We start from the raw sequence: 18,991 nt of genomic DNA, 5'->3' as shown, positions 1-18,991 counted from the left end.
GATTATAGTTTTTATTTTCTTCAAAATCATATAATGTAAGCTGCTCGACAGATTTTAAAAAAATCCCCTCCCCAGGTTTAATTCTTTCGAAATAGGGCTCACGCTGGTGAGAGCAACGTCTCTTCACCCTGATGACCCTGAGAAACTTTGGTTTGGTAAAGAAGTCAATGGAGGAGAGGATTCTGGAGGAGACATCATACATCATTGCACCCTTGGAGAATAGTGTTGGTACGAAAGTAGAACATTTAAAATGGACATGAATCTGTCTTTGTGGTAAAGAAACGTATCATATTAGTAATTTAACTGATTTCATCATGAATAAATACCACTATATATTTGTATTTTGTACAGGGAAAACCATGGACGTTCAACACTATCTTCCATAAATCTTCATTCAATATCCTTGATCTTGTACTATTTGGGTCCCGCTATGATTGTGATGACAAATTTCTTAAGTTCTTTATTCTTATCTTCACTGAGAATGCGAAGATCACTAATGGACCCTGGGTGTTCATGTTAGTCAGACTTGGACTTAAAGGGATACTTCACCCAATTTGCATAATGGTTTCCTTGCCCTGTAATTAGTCTATGGACAAGGTAAGATAGCAATCCATGCTTTGTTTTGTTTATCTGGCCACTGTCTCCAAAAGTAAACATTTTTGCACATGTGGTACAAATCCAATCCAAACGGAGCATTTGGAGACAGTGGCCAGGTACACAAAACCAAAGTATAGATTCCTGTCTTAACTTGTAGAATCATGTAAACAGATTGCCATTGACATGGTCACTGAGCGTAAGAAGATCCGAGTTCCTAGTAAACCAATGGACTTCGCTGACAGCTACCTGGATGAACTAGACAACGTGTGTGTGTGTTTTTTCATGGGAGTTTAGGTAGCTTAAAGTAGCTGTTCACTGTTTCCAGATTTGTATGAAATATTACATATAATTAATTACAATTTGAGTAAACTTGTCTTCCTTCCAAAATGTAAAAAATGTATTATGTTAAAAAGCTACTTTTCTGTGTTTGAATGGTGTGGCCGTACGCAAACAACAAAATGGTGTTGGCAAATACCGGTAAACAGCTGATTGGCCAAATTAGCCAATGAGACATCTGGCCAAAGTATGTGAGGTCACCTCATACGAGGAAATCGCAAGCAGTTTTTAAAGTGTTTTTTCCCCCTGTAATTTATGCCTTGGCCACAAACACAAGAAAAGGATGAGTCACGGCCAACATTCCCTAACTAGCCATGCTAACCTAGCCAAGCTAGCATTGTCCAGCATGGCTTGTCATGTGGTTACTAGCAACAAAATAGCATGCTAGGTAGTCAGGGCCAGCTCCAGGCATAAGCCATATAAGCGGTTACTTAGGGCCCCTCTCAACTTACTATTGAGAGTAAGAATACACCAGGTGCCATTTTGAAATTTGGTTGTGCATCAGTTTCTCTCGTTATGTCAGTCACTCAATTAGCTGACAATAGGCCATGTCAATTTTTTTAGACCGGTAGTTAGTCTAGCCAGCTATCATTTGTTTTATATTTGTGTTTGATACACAGATGTGTTTTAATTTGTCATTTGTCATTTGTTGAAACATTTTCTTAAGTAAGTATATTTGAGTTATGTAATATATACACACACAACATGAACAAAAGTATGTGGACAGCTGGTCGTCAACATCTCATTCCAAATTCATGGGCATTAATATGGAGTTGGTCCCCACTTTGCTGCTATAACAGCCTTCACTCTTCTGGGAAGGCTTTCCACTAGATGTTGGAACATCACTGCGTGGCTTTGTATCCATTCAGCCACAAGAGCCTTAGTGAGGACAGGCACTGATGTTGGGCGATTAGGCCTGGCTCGCAGTCGGCGTTCCAATTCATCCCAAAGGTGTTCGATGGGGTTGAGGTCAGGGCTCTGTGCAGGCCAGTCACGTTCTTCCACACCGATCTCAAGAAACTATTTCTGTATGAACCTCGCTTTGTGCACAGGGGCATTGTCATGCTGAAACAGGAAAGGGCCTTCCCCAAACTGTTGCCACAAAGTTGGAAGCACAGAATTGTCTAGAATGTCATTATATGCTGGAACTAAGGCGCCTAGCCCGAACCATGAAAACAGCCCCAGACCATTATTGCTCCTCCACCAGACTTTACAGTTGGCACTATGCATGGGGGCAGGTAGCGTTCTCCTGGCATCCGCCAAACCCAGATTCGTCCGTCAGACTGCCAGATGGAGAAGCGTGATTCATCACTCCAGAGAACGCGTTTCCACTGCACCAGAGTCCAATGGTTGCGAGCTTTACACCCCTCCAGCCGATGCTTGGCATTGTGCATGGTGATCTTAAGCTTGTGTGCGGCTGCTCAGCCATGGAAACCCATTTCATGAAGCTCCCGACGAACAGTTATTGTGCTGATGTTACTTTCATAGGCAGTTTGGAACTCGACAATGAGTGTTGCAACCAACTGATGATTTTTACGCACTACAGCACTCAGCGGTCCCAATCTGTGAGCTTTATGTAGACTACCACTTCCCGGCTGAGCCGTTGTTGGTCCTAGACGTTTCCACTTCACAATAACAGCACTTACAGCTCTAGCAGGGCAAAAAGTTGACGAACTGGGTTGTTGGAAAGGTGACATACACGTTCCAACAATCCAGTGCTCTCACAGATATTAACCTATTTTCAAAAATTCTGTCGTCCCGTCTCGGGTTTGTTCAAATACAATTATTCTCAGATAACCGCCGTCGTCTATTATATCTTACATGCTTCATCAGAAACCAAAGCTCCTTTGGCAATTATACATCTTGATGCAGAAAAAGCTTTTGATAGACTAGAATTGTCATATCTTTGATCGGTTTCTGAACATATGGGACTCGGCTCCAATTGAATTAATATGATTAAAATACTATATACCAATCCCTCAGCCATTCTAATGTTGTGGAAATTACCACCAGGGACACCAGAAGTCAATCTTAAATTAATCATTCTTTATTAACAGCAAGCTGGAGAGGCCACAGTCAAACTTCGATGCATAAAGTACGGGTCTAAAGTGAGCTTCTATGGGGCAGTCCCGTTAGTTCTCTAATATACTGCTTACACAGACAAGCTACATAGGCATGGTTCATAGGTTGGTTCCTGCATGTGTCTAGCACCATCTCCTATCTTAACTTATAGAACATATTCTGGGGGTTCTGCCAAAAGGTCTGAGGAGGGAGCATCTCCCCTTAATACCTCTACCCAGCACCTACAGGAACTCATGATTTTATGAGACAAGATATACAGTTCAAGGCTGTCTCCAGACGATCCATTTTCCTCCACATTCCCTACTCCCTAAATGTAATGAGACCGACACCTTCAAACCCTTCATTCTGGGTTATACAATCAAATTAGTATGGTAATAGTATCATAATAAAGGTTGTACTTCTATTTGACGGGAGTTAATTTTTTATATTTTTAAATACACATACACAGCATGTTAATAACACAATTAGGCAAACTAAGCATAAAACACATGCTGCAGCCCATTTGGCAATTTGGGATCGCCAACTTCCAGGGATTCCAACCAAGTCGCAGTGGCAATGTATTTCGGCGAGATCAGTCATATTAGAAGAGTAATCTGGGACAAAAGTACAACATTCATCGCCAATGATTGCACAAGTGCCCCCATTGACCTGCCAAAAGATAGCCAAGTCTGTTTTGCAGAGCCAATTTACGCAATTATTTTATTTCCCCATTCAATTGTTCCCAGGCATTTCGAGTAGCATTGCCAATTTTCTCTACGTCACGAATTAGGACATGCAACTCCATACCCAGGGAAAACACACCAAAGTACCTGGAGGTATGTGCCTAAGTGTGAGTGATGTCACTTCTCATTCCAGGAGGTTTGTCATCTCTTAAACGGATCCTTCAGATCTTCTCATTGTTTGGAATGGTTCTCATAGCTGTCACCACAAACCCAACAGAGCAAGCATTTGGTCCATTAAGATTCATAATACATTGTTGATCAGTCTTAAAAGGCATTTTTCCTGCCAATGCTATGGTGAAGTTAACCACCTTAACTTCTGGGCCACTCCAGGCTTGCATTTGTTCCTTTGGTTCAGGACTCCTTCTACTATTACCATCTTCTAGGCCACTACTCTGGGCCTGCGTAGGTTCCTTTGCCTCGGGACTTACCTCACCCTTATAGAAACATTCTGTGTCAGCAACAGGCCCCCTTTGTACTTTGCCTCCGGCCACATATACACATGCTCATAAATCATTCCATCTAACCAATTAATTGGTCCACTTATATAGTTATAAACATAGTAAAAACTTGCTCAAGTCAATTAGTTAGTTACAAAAAATGTCAGTTTCCAACAATCCCTCATCTGGAACAATGGTCACTCACATGTTCCACACCACCTAGAAACCATATTGACTTTCACAGGGAAGAGAGAGAACACATGTTATAACAGTTTCACACCAACCTTGATAACACTGAGATTTGGGCAAGGCTAGCACAAGCTACAATCTAGTGGCATTCCTCACTGCACCCTGCAATTCCTCTTTTCAATTGGCAGCGGAGGAAGAACGACAGGGGTAGAACATCAACAGGTGAAAAAGCATAAAGCCTCTGATTGCCCGTGTTGGTAGGCCCTCTGTCACCACATTCTTCAAGAAGGTAGAGCTTTCCCAAGAAGAATATGATTTAGCTGTGCAGGAGGGTGTCTTTGCATACCACACTATGCGACACAATCATAGTTACGCCATAGTGAGTAACGTGTTAGCAACATGGGCAACTACTTTGGTAACACCCGGACCTAGACCAGGTTGAATTAGTGTCCCTGTCCATTGATGCGTCAATCATGGACATGTAAAGCTGCTGCCAATAGTAGTCAGATATTGTAAGATCATTTTTACATAATCTAAAAGATTTACATTGTCTCCTTTTAAAAAGGCAACGTCAACGTGAAGAGATCTAGAAGGCAGCAGCCACACTGCAGGAAAAATGCCCCAATGTGACCATAAATGAGGATGCATTGTTTGACGCGGTTACCGGCCTGCAAGAGTTCCTGAAGGGGGAATCGCTTGAAGAATGGAAAACATCTGAGACACGGTGGTTACCCACTTCGAAGAGAATGATATCCGACACACTGACCTGGCTAGATTAGTGTCTGTTGTCATGTGTTTACCTAGAAGTAATGCACCAGTCAAGAGTGTTCTCTCAAATGAATGATATGTGGACAGCAGCAAGAAATAGGTTCACTGTTCCTACCATCAAGGCCATGCTTATTGTGAAGACAAACGTCACCCTCCCCTGCCAGGAGTTCATGGAGAAGCTGGCCAAAGACAGAGCAATCCTTAAGAAGATACATTCTTCTGAGAAATATACAGATTGGTAACTACATAATATACTACCAACCTAATCTCATCATCATCTTATTTCTTTATTATGTTGTTAAGTATTTCACATATACTATTGTCTCTTATTTCAATTTTGCTCATGTTTTCTTCTGCTCTTATTCTACCCAGACTACCAGGGCCACTGAATGGCTGTTCAGATCGGACAGTTCTGTCTTGTCTGTAGTGTTTCTGTGTCACGCCCTGACCATAGAGAGCTGTTTATTCTCTGTGTTGGTTGAGGCGTGATAGTGACTAGGGTGGGTCATCTAGGTGATTAATGATTTATGTTGGCCTGGTATGGTTCCCAATCAGAGACAGCTGTTTATCGTTGTCTCTGATTGGGGATCATATTTAGGTAGCCATTTTCCCCATTGTGTTTTGTGGGATCTTGTCTACAGTTAGTTGCCTGTGTGCACACCAGTAGCTTCATGTTTCATTTGGTAGTTTGTTGTTTTTGTTCCGTGTTCATTTATTAAAGGATAATGTACACCTACCACGCTGCACCTTGGTCCAATCATTACGACGATCGTGACATTCTGTAATATGCATTGCCTTGCAAAAGTATTCATCCCCCTTGGTGTTTTTCCTATTTTGTTGCATTACAACCTGACATTTAAATGGATTGTATTTAGATTTCATGTAATAGACATACACAAAATAGTCCAAATTGGTTAAGTGAAAAATGACTTGTTTAAAAGAAAATACAAAAATTCAAAACAGAAAAGTGGTGCGTGCATATGTATTCACCACCTTTGCTATGAAGCCCCTAAATAAGATCTGGTGCAACCAATTACCTTCATAAGTCACATAATTAGTTAAATAAATTCCACCTGTGTGCAATCTAAGTGTCACATGATCTGTCACATGATCTCAGTATATATATATATATATATATATATATATATATATATGCACACACACACACACATATATATATATACACACACACACACACACACCTGTTCTGAAAGGCCCCAGAGTCTGCAACACCACTAAGCAAGGGGCATCACCAAGCAAGCGGCACCATGAAGACCAAGGAGCTCTCCAAACAGGCCAGGGACAAAGAAGAAGTAGAAGTACAGATCAGGGTTGGGTTATAAAGAAAATCTGAAACGTTGAACATCCCATGGAGCACCATTAAATCCATTATAAAAAATGTAAAGAGTATGGCACCACAACAAACCTGCCAAGAGAGGGCCGCCCACCAAAACTCACGGACCAGGTAAGGAGGGCATTAATCAGAGAGGCAACAAAGAGACCAAAGATAACCCTGAAGGAGCTGCAAAGCTCCACAGCAGAGATTGGAGTATCTGTCTATTGAACAGAGCTGGCCTTTATGGAAAAGTGGCCATAAAAACATCCATTGCTTAAAGAAAAAAGGCATGTGGGAGACTCCCCAAACGTATGGAAGAAGGTACTCTGGTCAGATGAGACTAAAATGTAGCTTTATGGCCATCAAGGAAAACACTGTCTGGTGCAAACCCAACACCTCATCACCCCGAGAACACCATCCCCACAGTGAAGCATGGTGGTGGCAGCATCATGTTGTGGGGATGTTTTTCATTGGCAGGGACTGGGCAACCAGAATTGGGACTGACCAGAATTGAAGGAATGATGGATGGCGCTAAATACAGGGAAATTCTTGAGGGAAACCTGTTTCAGAGATTTTAGACTGGGACGGAGGTACACCTTCCAGCAGGACAATGACCCTAAGCATACTGCTAAAGCAACACTCGAGTGGTTTAAGGGGAAACATTTAAATGTCTTGGAATGGCCTAATCAAAGCCCAGACCTCAATCTAATTGAGAATCTGTGGTATGACTTAAAGATTGCTGTACACCAGCGAAACCCATCCAACTTGAAGGTGCTGGAGCACTTTTGCCGTGAAGAATGTGCAAAAATCCCAGCGGCTAGATATGCCAAGCTTATAGAGGCATACCCCAAGAGACTTGCAGCTGTAATTGCTGCAAAAGGTGTCTCTACAAAGTATTGACTTTTGGGGGGTGAATAGTTATGCATGCTCAAGTAAAAAAAAAGTTCTTATTTGTTTCACAATAAAAAATATTTTGCATCTTCTAAGTGGTAGGCATGTTGTGTAAATCAAATGATACAACCCCACCCAAAAATCTATTTTAATTACAGGTTGTAATTAAATAAATCTAAATAAATCACCAACAGTGTCACCCGCAAAGCACCCCATGCCATCACACATCCTCCATGCGTCACTGTGGGAACCACACATGCAGAGATCATCCGTTCACCTACTCTGCGTCTTGCAAAGACACGGCGGTTGGAACCAATAATCTCAAATTTTGACTCATCAGACCAAATTGACAAATTTCCACCGGTCTATTGACATCCATTGCTCCTGTTTCTTTGCCCAAGCAAGTGTCGTCTTCTTATTGGTGTCCTTTAGTAGTAGGTTCTTTGCAGCAATTCAACCACGAAGGCCTGATTCACGACTCCTCTGAACAGTTGATGCTGAGATGTGTCTGTTACTTGAACTCTGCATTTGTAACGATGTTCATCTGAGGAAGGTGTGGAAAGCGCAGCGTGGTAAGTGTTTCATGCGCAGCGTGGTAAAGCGCAGTGTGGTTAGTGTTCATGTTACTTTTATTAAACTGAACACAAAACAAAATAACAACCAAATTAAAATCGAGACATAAAAAAGGAACTAAGGTCAGGACATGACAGTACCCCCCCCCATAGGTACGGACTCCGGCCGCAAAACCCATTGGGGAGGGTCTGGGTGGGCATCTGGCTGCGGTGGTGGCTCTGGCGCGGGCACCATAGTCTTGGCCCACTTAAGTGGCGCCTTTGGAGCGGCGACCCTCGTAAGGACTGGGGGCCCTTACAGCGGGCGCCGAATAGGAGGGAGACTCTGGCAGCGCCGGACAGGCGGGAGACTCTGGCAGCGCCAGACAGGCGGGAGACTCTGGCAGCGCCAGACAGGCGGGAGACTCTGGCAGCGCCGGAGTGAAGAGCGGCTCTGGCAGCGCCGGAGTGAAGAGCGGCTCTGGCAGCGCCGGAGTGAAGAGCGGCTCTGGCAGCGCCGGAGTGAAGGGCGGCTCTGGCAGCGCCGGAGTGAAGGGCGGCTCTGGCAGCGCCGGATTGAAGAGCGGCTCTGGCAGTGCCGGAGTGAAGGGCGGCTCTGGCAGCTCCGGAGTGAAGGGCATCTCTGGCAGCTCCGGAGTGAAGGGCATCTCTGGCAGCTCCGGAGTGAAGGGCATCTCTGGCAGCTCCGGAGTGAAGGGCGGCTCTGGCAGCTCCGGAGTGAAGGGCGGCTCTGGCAGCTCCGGAGTGAAGGGCGGCTCTGGCAGCTGCGGAGTGAAGGGCGGTTCTGGCAGCTCCTGACAGGAGGGAGAACCTGGAGGGAGGAGATGGAGAGACAGCCTAGTGCGTGGGGCTGCCACAGGACCCACCAGGCTGGGAAGACCTACAGGACGCCTGGTGCATGGAGGCGGCACCGGATGGACCGGGCTGTGGGGGAGCACTAGAGCTCTGGTGCGCAGCCTTGGCACCACTCCTCCAGACTGGATGACCCCTTTAGCCCGGACCCTCCAGAGTGCAGGCACAGGTTGAACCGGGCTGTGGGTGAGCACTGGAGATCAGGTGCATACCACTCGCACCTCTCCCTTAGGCTCAATGCCCACATTCTCCCTGCACGGAGACACAGCACGCAGAGCCGGCGCAGGATACCCTGGGCCAAAACGGCGTACCAGAGACCAAACACGCTGAGCCGGCACAATACGCCCTGGATGGATGCCCACTCTCGCATAGCACTTGTGGGGGGCTGGTCTATAGCGCACCGGGCTATGAGCGCGTACTGGCGACACCATGCGCTTGACCGCATAACACGGTGCCTGACCAGTACTGCGCTTCTTCCGGTAAGCACGCTTCTTCCGGTAAGGTCTATCGCCTGACTCCGCCAATCTCCCGTGTGCCACCCCCAAAAAATGTGTTTGGGGCTGCCTCTCGTGCCTGTTGCGCTGCCTTACCTCATATCGCCGCCGCTCAGCTCTCGCTGCCTCCAGATCTTCCTTGGGGCGGCGATATTTCCCCAGCCTGTGTCCAGGGTCACTTGCCTTCCAGTATCTCCTCCCAAGTCCAGAAGTCCAGAACCCTCTGCTCCTGGTTACCACACTGCTTGGTCCTTTTTTTGGTGGTGGGTAGTTCTGTAACGATGATCATCTGAGGAAGGAGTAGACCAAAGCGCAGCTTTTATTTAAAACTGAACACAAAACAAATAACAAAGTGATTGAATGAAAACTAAACAGTCCTGTCAGGTGCAGAAACACAAAACAGAAAACACCTACCCACAAATCATAGTGGGAAAACAGGCTGCCTAAGTATGGTTCTCAATCAGAGACAAAGATAAACAGCTGCCACTGATTGGGAACCATACCAGGCCTAACACAGAAATACAAAAACATAGAACAACACATAGAATGCCCACCCCAACTCACACCCTGACCAAACTAAAATAGAGACATAAAAAAGGAAGTAACGTCAGGACGTGACAGCATTTATTTGGGCTGCAATTTCTGAGCCTGGTAACTCTAATGAACTTATCCTCTGCAGCAGAGGTAACTCTGGGTCTTCCTTTCCTGTAGCAGTCCTCATGAGAGACAGTTTCATCATAGCGCTTGATGGTTTTTGCAACTGCATTTGAATAACTTTTCTTGAAATGTTCGTGATTGACTGACCTTCACGTCTTAAAGTAATGATGGACTGTCGTTTCTCTTTGCTTATTTTAACTGTTCTTGCCACAATATGGACTTGGTCTTTTACCAAATAGGGCTATCTTCTGTATACCACCCCTACCTTGTCACAACACAACTGACACAAGGAAATACATTTATTAGAATAAGAATTTGAAATTAATTACATCCATGCTTTGATACACGAATCAAAGCATCTTTAATACATTTTAGCAAAGTACATTTCTAAAATGTTACAGAGATTTCAATCAAGCTGGTGACAAGAAAGGGATATATGAAAAACTTCAGATTTCTTCTAATAATCAATGACACTTTTACATGTGTTTTTCATCAAAACAGCTGTCAACGCGCTATGGGAAGGTGTTCAGCCTCTACTTCGAGGCAGACCTTCTGTGGTCATCACTAGAACAAAGGCTATGAGGGAAGAATTGGTGATGAGGGCTGTAGATGTTGCTGGGTGACCCAATGGACTCTTCCTACTCAGCCAAATCACACGAGGCAAAGGTGTTAGTACAACAAATGCCCTCATCTAATGTTATTGTAACTAAAACAATGCAACAGTCAGGTAGCACCCCTGAATGAGATTGGCGACTCAAATGGAAGAAGCTGTTACTTTGTAATAGACAAGCGATAGAGCATGACAGAGCATAAACATTGCACAATATTTGCAGGTTCAGGAGTCATCATGATGAACTATGGACCTAGCTGGAGAGATCACTGTTGCTTTGCCCTGATGATCCTGAGAAATGTTGGTCTGGGAAAGCAGTCCAGGGAGGACAGGATTCTAGAGTAGATACATTACATGGCCAAGTATGTGGACACCCCTTCAAATGAGTAAATTCGGCTATTTCAGCCACACCCATTGCTCCTTAGTTCCAGTTAAGGGAAATCTTAACCCTACAGCATACAATGACATTCTAGACGACTCTGTTCTTCCAACTTTGTGGCAACAGTTTGGGGAAGGCCGTTTCCTGTTTCAGCATGACAATGCCCCCGTGCACAAAGCAAAGTCCATACATAAATGGTTTGTCGAGATTGGTGTGGAAGAAATTGACTGGCCTGACAGCACCACCCTCTAGAAAGCCTTGTGTTTGTGGGCAGTGCAGTTGCAGTACCAGGCGGTGATACAGCCCCGACAGGATGCTCTCAATTGTGCATCTGTAAAGGTTTGTGAGGGTTTTAGGTGACAAGCCACATTTCTTCAGCCTCCTGAAGTTGAAGAGGTGCTGTTGTGCCTTCTTCACCACACTCTCTGTGTGGGTGGACCATTTCAGTTTGTTGAAATGGTCCACGTGTAACATGTCCTACTTATGTCAGTACACTCATAAAAATTTAAGCATTCCGAAACTTATATTTGATCAAATAAACATCACGTAGAAAATAAGCCATTCCTTTTTTTATGACCTAATTCGACACTCTCTCCGTTACCTCCATACAAAAACTCATTGCTTGGTTGGAAAAACATTAAAAAACACCACCTGCTGGAGGGATTTTCCGCCGAGTAGGCCATCTCTCTTCCCCTCTGATTATGTAAAACAACTGGAAATTAAGAAATCTCCGACTTCAGTGCGTTCAAGACAACTTGGAACTCGGGGGAAAAACAAGAGCTCCAACTGGGAAAACGTGTTTTGAACGGTCATCCAACTCGGAATTCCAAGTCGGAAACTCTGGCATCTTTCTAGAGCTCCGACCTGAAGATTACTGACGTCATGATTTGATAGAATTCAATGCAATTCAATGTTGGGTTTCCAGGCAATGATGTGACTAGCTACCGTTAGTGCTTTGGTAAACGATTTCAAGTTATGAATGCTATGTAGCTTGCAATTTATGAATGTTATGTAGCTAGCAAGTTAATAACCCGTAACTAGCTAGATTAATAAGAATCTTTGATAGTGCTGTTTTTTTTTAAAGTGTCAAGATATTTAATCCTACCTAATCAGCCTGCATTGTTGGTTGTTGTGGGGGTCTGATGATCCTTGTTTCCTGAAGACAGAGGGCAGCGACCCTCTCCAAAGCTTCCTGCAGTGGTGTGAAGAGTGGAAACGCAACAGCAAGGAATCACATTCATAATATCCAGAAAAAGTATAAAGACATTGTCCACAATAAGTAAAAGCCCTCCACTTCACAGACCTAGGTGTATTGGGGGTGAAACTCAGCTGACTTCTGTGCATTCGCTGTTCATGCTTATTCAGTTGTGTTCACATCAGCACGGAGGACACAGTAGCAGGGTATGGCATGCTGGTAGGGACATAGATGAGGGGGGAGTTGCTCTTCACTATACCCAGAATGGCTCTTCTGCACCACCAAAGTCCTGGCAAATGCTGGAAGGTGAGACTGCATCACACACACACACACACACAGACACATTCACACCTCTGGTCAGAGGCCCCCAAAGAAAACATCTGGTCCTCTGCCTCCCTAGGTAAATATCTCTGCAGAGCACTTCTGGCTGGGTGCCCCTCCTGGCTTTGATGTATGAGTACACATCTCCCCAGTCCCACTGAAGGCCTTACCTATCCCTCTGGCCTCACTTCACAGCTCTGGATCACCCCATGTTCTGGTAAGGTCAAACACATACAGTACATACGCACATCTTATATTCTTAGTTGAGTAGACTTAAATACTTTGATCGCTCTGTGATTCCAGTTGCTGGTATTTTGGCTGTGTTGTATTTTGTGGATGTGGTTTGTAGGTCAAAGGATGAGAGGGATAGACTCTCGAAGTGGACTGGTATCCCAGAGGCGGTGGACACTGACCTCACCAACATCCAGAAAGAGTACAAAGACATCGTCCTACCTTTCATCACGTTACACCATAACCTGTGGGACCCAGAGAGACACACACACTTTACCTCTACAGAAGCATGGTGGCTTTTGTCATGGCTTACAGGTGAGAAGTTGCATGACTCTGTCATCAAGGAAGGGCTATAGAATAGTGGGATGATTGGCTTTCTGCAATGCTGTTTGTTCATCATTACAAAACAGTCCACCCAAATTATAGACGTTTGATATTTTCCTCCTGTTTGATACAATTTACGTATATTGTTAATGCAGCATAATTGACAAAGTTGATCCAACATCCAAAATATAAGATACAATATATGATTCTTACGCATAGGGGTTGCAAAGGAAGGGTATTGTCATGTATACTCCCTCTCTGGCTTCTAGGTCGTCAGGCTGCTGATTATCCCGCACACCTGTCACCATCGTCTTGCGCACCTGCGCCTCATGACACTCATCTGGACTCCATCACCTCCTTGATTATCTTCCCTATATCTGTCACTCCCCTTGGTTCTTGATTCTGTTTTCATGTTGGTGCGTTGTTTGTGTTCCATGTTCATAGTTTATTTATTTATTAAAACACTCACTCCCTGAACTTGCTTCCTTTATATATATTTTTGCACACTTTTATTTATTTTACCCTCTATGTCTTTGTTGTAAATGTTTTGGCACCAAACTGGTAGCAGTTGAAAAAAGGTTAATGGTTTAAAGAGTTGCAGAGTTATAAATAATGCCATTGTTTTTTAATTAATTATGCAATTATCTCTTGAACCATATGGTCTATCCACTAGAAACTCAAACACATGGACAATATGGACACCGATATAAAGAATGAATACTATATATGAATTTTAAAAAATGAAGTTATTCAAGTATAAGTTACCATCGATTGCCATCTGTTAATAACAAAAATGACAGAAGGTTCCAGTAACTTTGGTAAATTGCCGGTAACTTTGCAACCCTACTTAAGCACAATTAAGACCCACATTGGGATACATTTTAGACACACCAACATATTGCCAATAAAATATAAAACTGAAGTCTAACTGGCTAGAATAGCTATTGCAATTAATATTTGCAACGTGTTTTTGGGGAAACAGGTTTGTTTCTGGCACCATACATGCAAACCAGATTCTCCATAATATTCCTTTTAAAAGCCACTCCTGTGATTGGGTGATGATTTCCGCACATCAAACCCCTCGTGTGATTGAGCGATTTGTTTCCACACACCACACCCCAGGTGAGATCAGTGTTTTACTATACAGTATAAGGAAAAAGAGGTAAAGCAAATGGTTCGTGACTGCTGGCTATATCACTTGGTCCAGAGAAACTACAAGTTATAGTTCAGTGGTAAACCCGTGTTTATTTTTACTGCCAAACCCACAAGTCCTCCAGTGGAGGTCGTGTAAAATATCTACAACCAGAAATAAGGGTTACAGCTGTTTAAATTTGACATATCCACCTTTTCTCTCTTTTCGGTCTTTTTAGAGGTTAACAGTCAACATGCTTTGTGTCCCAAAGCATGTGACTGTTCACTCTAAAAAGACCGAAAAGAGAGAAAAGGTGGATATGTCAAATTTAAACAGCTGTAACCCTTATTTCTGGTTGTAGATATTTTACACGACCTCCACTGGAGGACTTGTGGGTTTGGCAGTAAAAATAAACACGGGTTACCACTGAACTATAATTGTAGTTTCTCTGGACCAAGTGATATAGCCAGCAGTCACGACCATTTGCTTTACCTCTTTTTCCTTATACTGTATAGTAAAACACTGATCTCACCTGGGGTGTGGTGTGTGGAAACAAATCGCTCAATCACACGAGGGTTTGATGTGCGGAAATCATCACCCAATCACAGGAGTGGCTTTTAAAAGGAATATTATGGAGAATCTGGTTTGCATGTATGGTGCCAGAAACAAACCTGTTTCCCCAAAAACACGTTGCAATATTAATTGCAATAGCTATTCTAGCCAGTTAGACTTCAGTTTTATATTTTATTGGCAATATGTTGGTGTGTCTAAAAATGTATCCCAATGTGGGTCTTAATTGTGCTTAAGTAGGGTTGCAAAGTTACCGGCAATTTACCAAAGTTACTGGAACCTTCTGTCATTTTTGTTATTAACAGATGGCAATCGATGGTAACTTATACTTGAATAACTTCATTTTTTAAAATTCATATATAGTATTCATTCTTTATATCGGTGTCCATATTGTCCATGTGTTTGAGTTTCTAGTGGATAGACCATATGGTTCAAGAGATAATTGCATAATTAATTAAAAAACAATGGCATTATTTATAACTCTGCAACTCTTTAAACCATTAACCTTTTTTCAACTGCTACCAGTTTGGTGCCAAAACATTTACAACAAAGACATAGAGGGTAAAATAAATAAAAGTGTGCAAAAATATATATAAAGGAAGCAAGTTCAGGGAGTGAGTGTTTTAATAAATAAAATAAACTATGAACATGGAACACAAACAACGCACCAACATGAAACAGAATCAAGAACCAAGGGGAGTGACAGATATAGGGAAGATATCAAGGAGGTGATGGAGTCCAGATGAGTGTCATGAGGCGCAGGTGCGCAAGACGATGGTGACAGGTGTGCGGGATAATCAGCAGCCTGACGACCTAGAAGCCAGAGAGGGAGTATACATGACAATACCCTTCCTTTGCAACCCTATGCGTAAGAATCATATATTGTATCTTATATTTTGGATGTTGGATCAAACTTTGTCAATTATGCTGCATTAACAATATACGTAAATTGTATCAAACAGGAGGAAATATCAAACGTCTATAATTTGGGTGGACTGTTTTGTAATGATGAACAAACAGCATTGCAGAAAGCCAATCATCCCACTATTCTATAGCCCTTCCTTGATGACAGAGTCATGCAACTTCTCACCTGTAAGCCATGACAAAAGCCACCATGCTTCTGTAGAGGTAAAGTGTGTGTGTCTCTCTGGGTCCCCACAGGTTATGGTGTAACGTGATGAAAGGTAGGACGATGTCTTTGTACTCTTTCTGGATGTTGGTGAGGTCAGTGTCCACCGCCTCTGGGATACCAGTCCACTTCGAGAGTCTATCCCTCTCATCCTTTGACCTACAAACCACATCCACAAAATACAACACAGCCAAAATACCAGCAACTGGAATCACAGAGCGATCAAAGTATTTAAGTCTACTCAACTAAGAATATAAGATGTGCGTATGTACTGTATGTGTTTGACCTTACCAGAACATGGGGTGATCCAGAGCTGTGAAGTGAGGCCAGAGGGATAGGTAAGGCCTTCAGTGGGACTGGGGAGATGTGTACTCATACATCAAAGCCAGGAGGGGCACCCAGCCAGAAGTGCTCTGCAGAGATATTTACCTAGGGAGGCAGAGGACCAGATGTTTTCTTTGGGGGCCTCTGACCAGAGGTGTGAATGTGTCTGTGTGTGTGTGTGTGTGTGATGCAGTCTCACCTTCCAGCATTTGCCAGGACTTTGGTGGTGCAGAAGAGCCATTCTGGGTATAGTGAAGAGCAACTCCCCCCTCATCTATGTCCTACCAGCATGCCATACCCTGCTACTGTGTCCTCCGTGCTGATGTGAACACAACTGAATAAGCATGAACAGCGAATGCACAGAAGTCAGCTGAGTTTCACCCCCAATACACCTAGGTCTGTGAAGTGGAGGGCTTTTTACTTATTGTGGACAATGTCTTTATACTTTTTCTGGATATTATGAATGTGATTCCTTGCTGTTGCGTTTCCACTCTTCACACCACTGCAGGAAGCTTTGGAGAGGGTCGCTGCCCTCTGTCTTCAGGAAACAAGGATCATCAGACCCCCCACAACAACCAACAATGCAGGCTGATTAGGTAGGATTAAAATATCTTGACACTTTAAAAAAAAACAGCACTATCAAAGATTCTTATTAATCTAGCTAGTTACGGGTTATTAACTTGCTAGCTACATAACATTCATAAATTGCAAGCTACATAGCATTCATAACTTGAAATCGTTTACCAAAGCACTAACGGTAGCTAGTCACATCATTGCCTGGAAACCCAACATTGAATTGCATTGAATTCTATCAAATCATGACGTCAGTAATCTTCAGGTCGGAGCTCTAGAAAGATGCCAGAGTTTCCGACTTGGAATTCCGAGTTGGATGACCGTTCAAAACACGTTTTCCCAGTTGGAGCTCTTGTTTTTCCCCCGAGTTCCAAGTTGTCTTGAACGCACTGAAGTCGGAGATTTCTTAATTTCCAGTTGTTTTACATAATCAGAGGGGAAGAGAGATGGCCTACTCGGCGGAAAATCCCTCCAGCAGGTGGTGTTTTTTAATGTTTTTCCAACCAAGCAATGAGTTTTGTATGGAGGTAACGGAGAGAGTGTCGAATTAGGTCATAAAAAAAGGAATGGCTTATTTTCTACGTGATGTTATTTGATCAAATATAAGTTTCGGAATGCTTAAATTTTTATGAGTGTACTGACATAAGTAGGACATGTTACACGTGGACCATTTCAACAAACTGAAATGGTCCACCCACACAGAGAGTGTGGTGAAGAAGGCACAACAGCACCTCTTCAACTTCAGGAGGCTGAAGAAATGTGGCTTGTCACCTAAAACCCTCACAAACCTTTACAGATGCACAATTGAGAGCATCCTGTCGGGGCTGTATCACCGCCTGGTACTGCAACTGCACTGCCCACAAACACAAGGCTTTCTAGAGGGTGGTGCTGTCAGGCCAGTCAATTTCTTCCACACCAATCTCGACAACCATTTATGTATGGACTTTGCTTTGTGCACGGGGGCATTGTCATGCTGAAACAGGAAACGGCCTTCCCCAAACTGTTGCCACAAAGTTGGAAGAACAGAGTCGTCTAGAATGTTCATTGTATGCTGTAGGGTTAAGATTTCCCTTAACTGGAACTAAGGAGCAATGGGTGTGGCTGAAATAGCCGAATTTACTCATTTGAAGGGGTGTCCACATACTTGGCCATGTAATGTATCTACTCTAGAATCCTGTCCTCCCTGGACTGCTTTCCCAGACCAACATTTCTCAGGATCATCAGGGCAAAGCAACAGTGATCTCTCCAGCTAGGTCCATAGTTCATCATGATGACTCCTGAACCTGCAAATATTGTGCAATGTTTATGCTCTGTCATGCTCTATCGCTTGTCTATTACAAAGTAACAGCTTCTTCCATTTGAGTCGCCAATCTCATTCAGGGGTGCTACCTGACTGTTGCATTGTTTTAGTTACAATAACATTAGATGAGGGCATTTGTTGTACTAACACCTTTGCCTCGTGTGATTTGGCTGAGTAGGAAGAGTCCATTGGGTCACCCAGCAACATCTACAGCCCTCATCACCAATTCTTCCCTCATAGCCTTTGTTCTAGTGATGACCACAGAAGGTCTGCCTCGAAGTAGAGGCTGAACACCTTCCCATAGCGCGTTGACAGCTGTTTTGATGAAAAAACACATGTAAAAGTGTCATTGATTATTAGAAGAAATCTGAAGTTTTTCATATATCCCTTTCTTGTCACCAGCTTGATTGAAATCTCTGTAACATTTTAGAAATGTACTTTGCTAAAATGTATTAAAGATGCTTTGATTCGTGTATCAAAGCATGGATGTAATTAATTTCAAATTCTTATTCTAATAAATGTATTTCCTTGTGTCAGTTGTGTTGTGACAAGGTAGGGGTGGTATACAGAAGATAGCCCTATTTGGTAAAAGACCAAGTCCATATTGTGGCAAGAACAGTTAAAATAAGCAAAGAGAAACGACAGTCCATCATTACTTTAAGACGTGGAAGGTCAGTCAATCACGAACATTTCAAGAAAAGTTATTCAAATGCAGTTGCAAAAACCATCAAGCGCTATGATGAAACTGTCTCTCATGAGGACTGCTACAGGAAAGGAAGACCCAGAGTTACCTCTGCTGCAGAGGATAAGTTCATTAGAGTTACCAGGCTCAGAAATTGCAGCCCAAATAAATGCTGTCACGTCCTGACGTTACTTCCTTTTTTATGTCTCTATTTTAGTTTGGTCAGGGTGTGAGTTGGGGTGGGCATTCTATGTGTTGTTCTATGTTTTTGTATTTCTGTGTTAGGCC

This window comes from Oncorhynchus kisutch, linkage group LG4, assembly GCF_002021735.2.
Source record: "Oncorhynchus kisutch isolate 150728-3 linkage group LG4, Okis_V2, whole genome shotgun sequence".
NCBI classification, from domain to species: Eukaryota; Metazoa; Chordata; class Actinopteri; order Salmoniformes; family Salmonidae; genus Oncorhynchus; species Oncorhynchus kisutch.
This window is presented reverse-complemented; position numbering follows the sequence as displayed.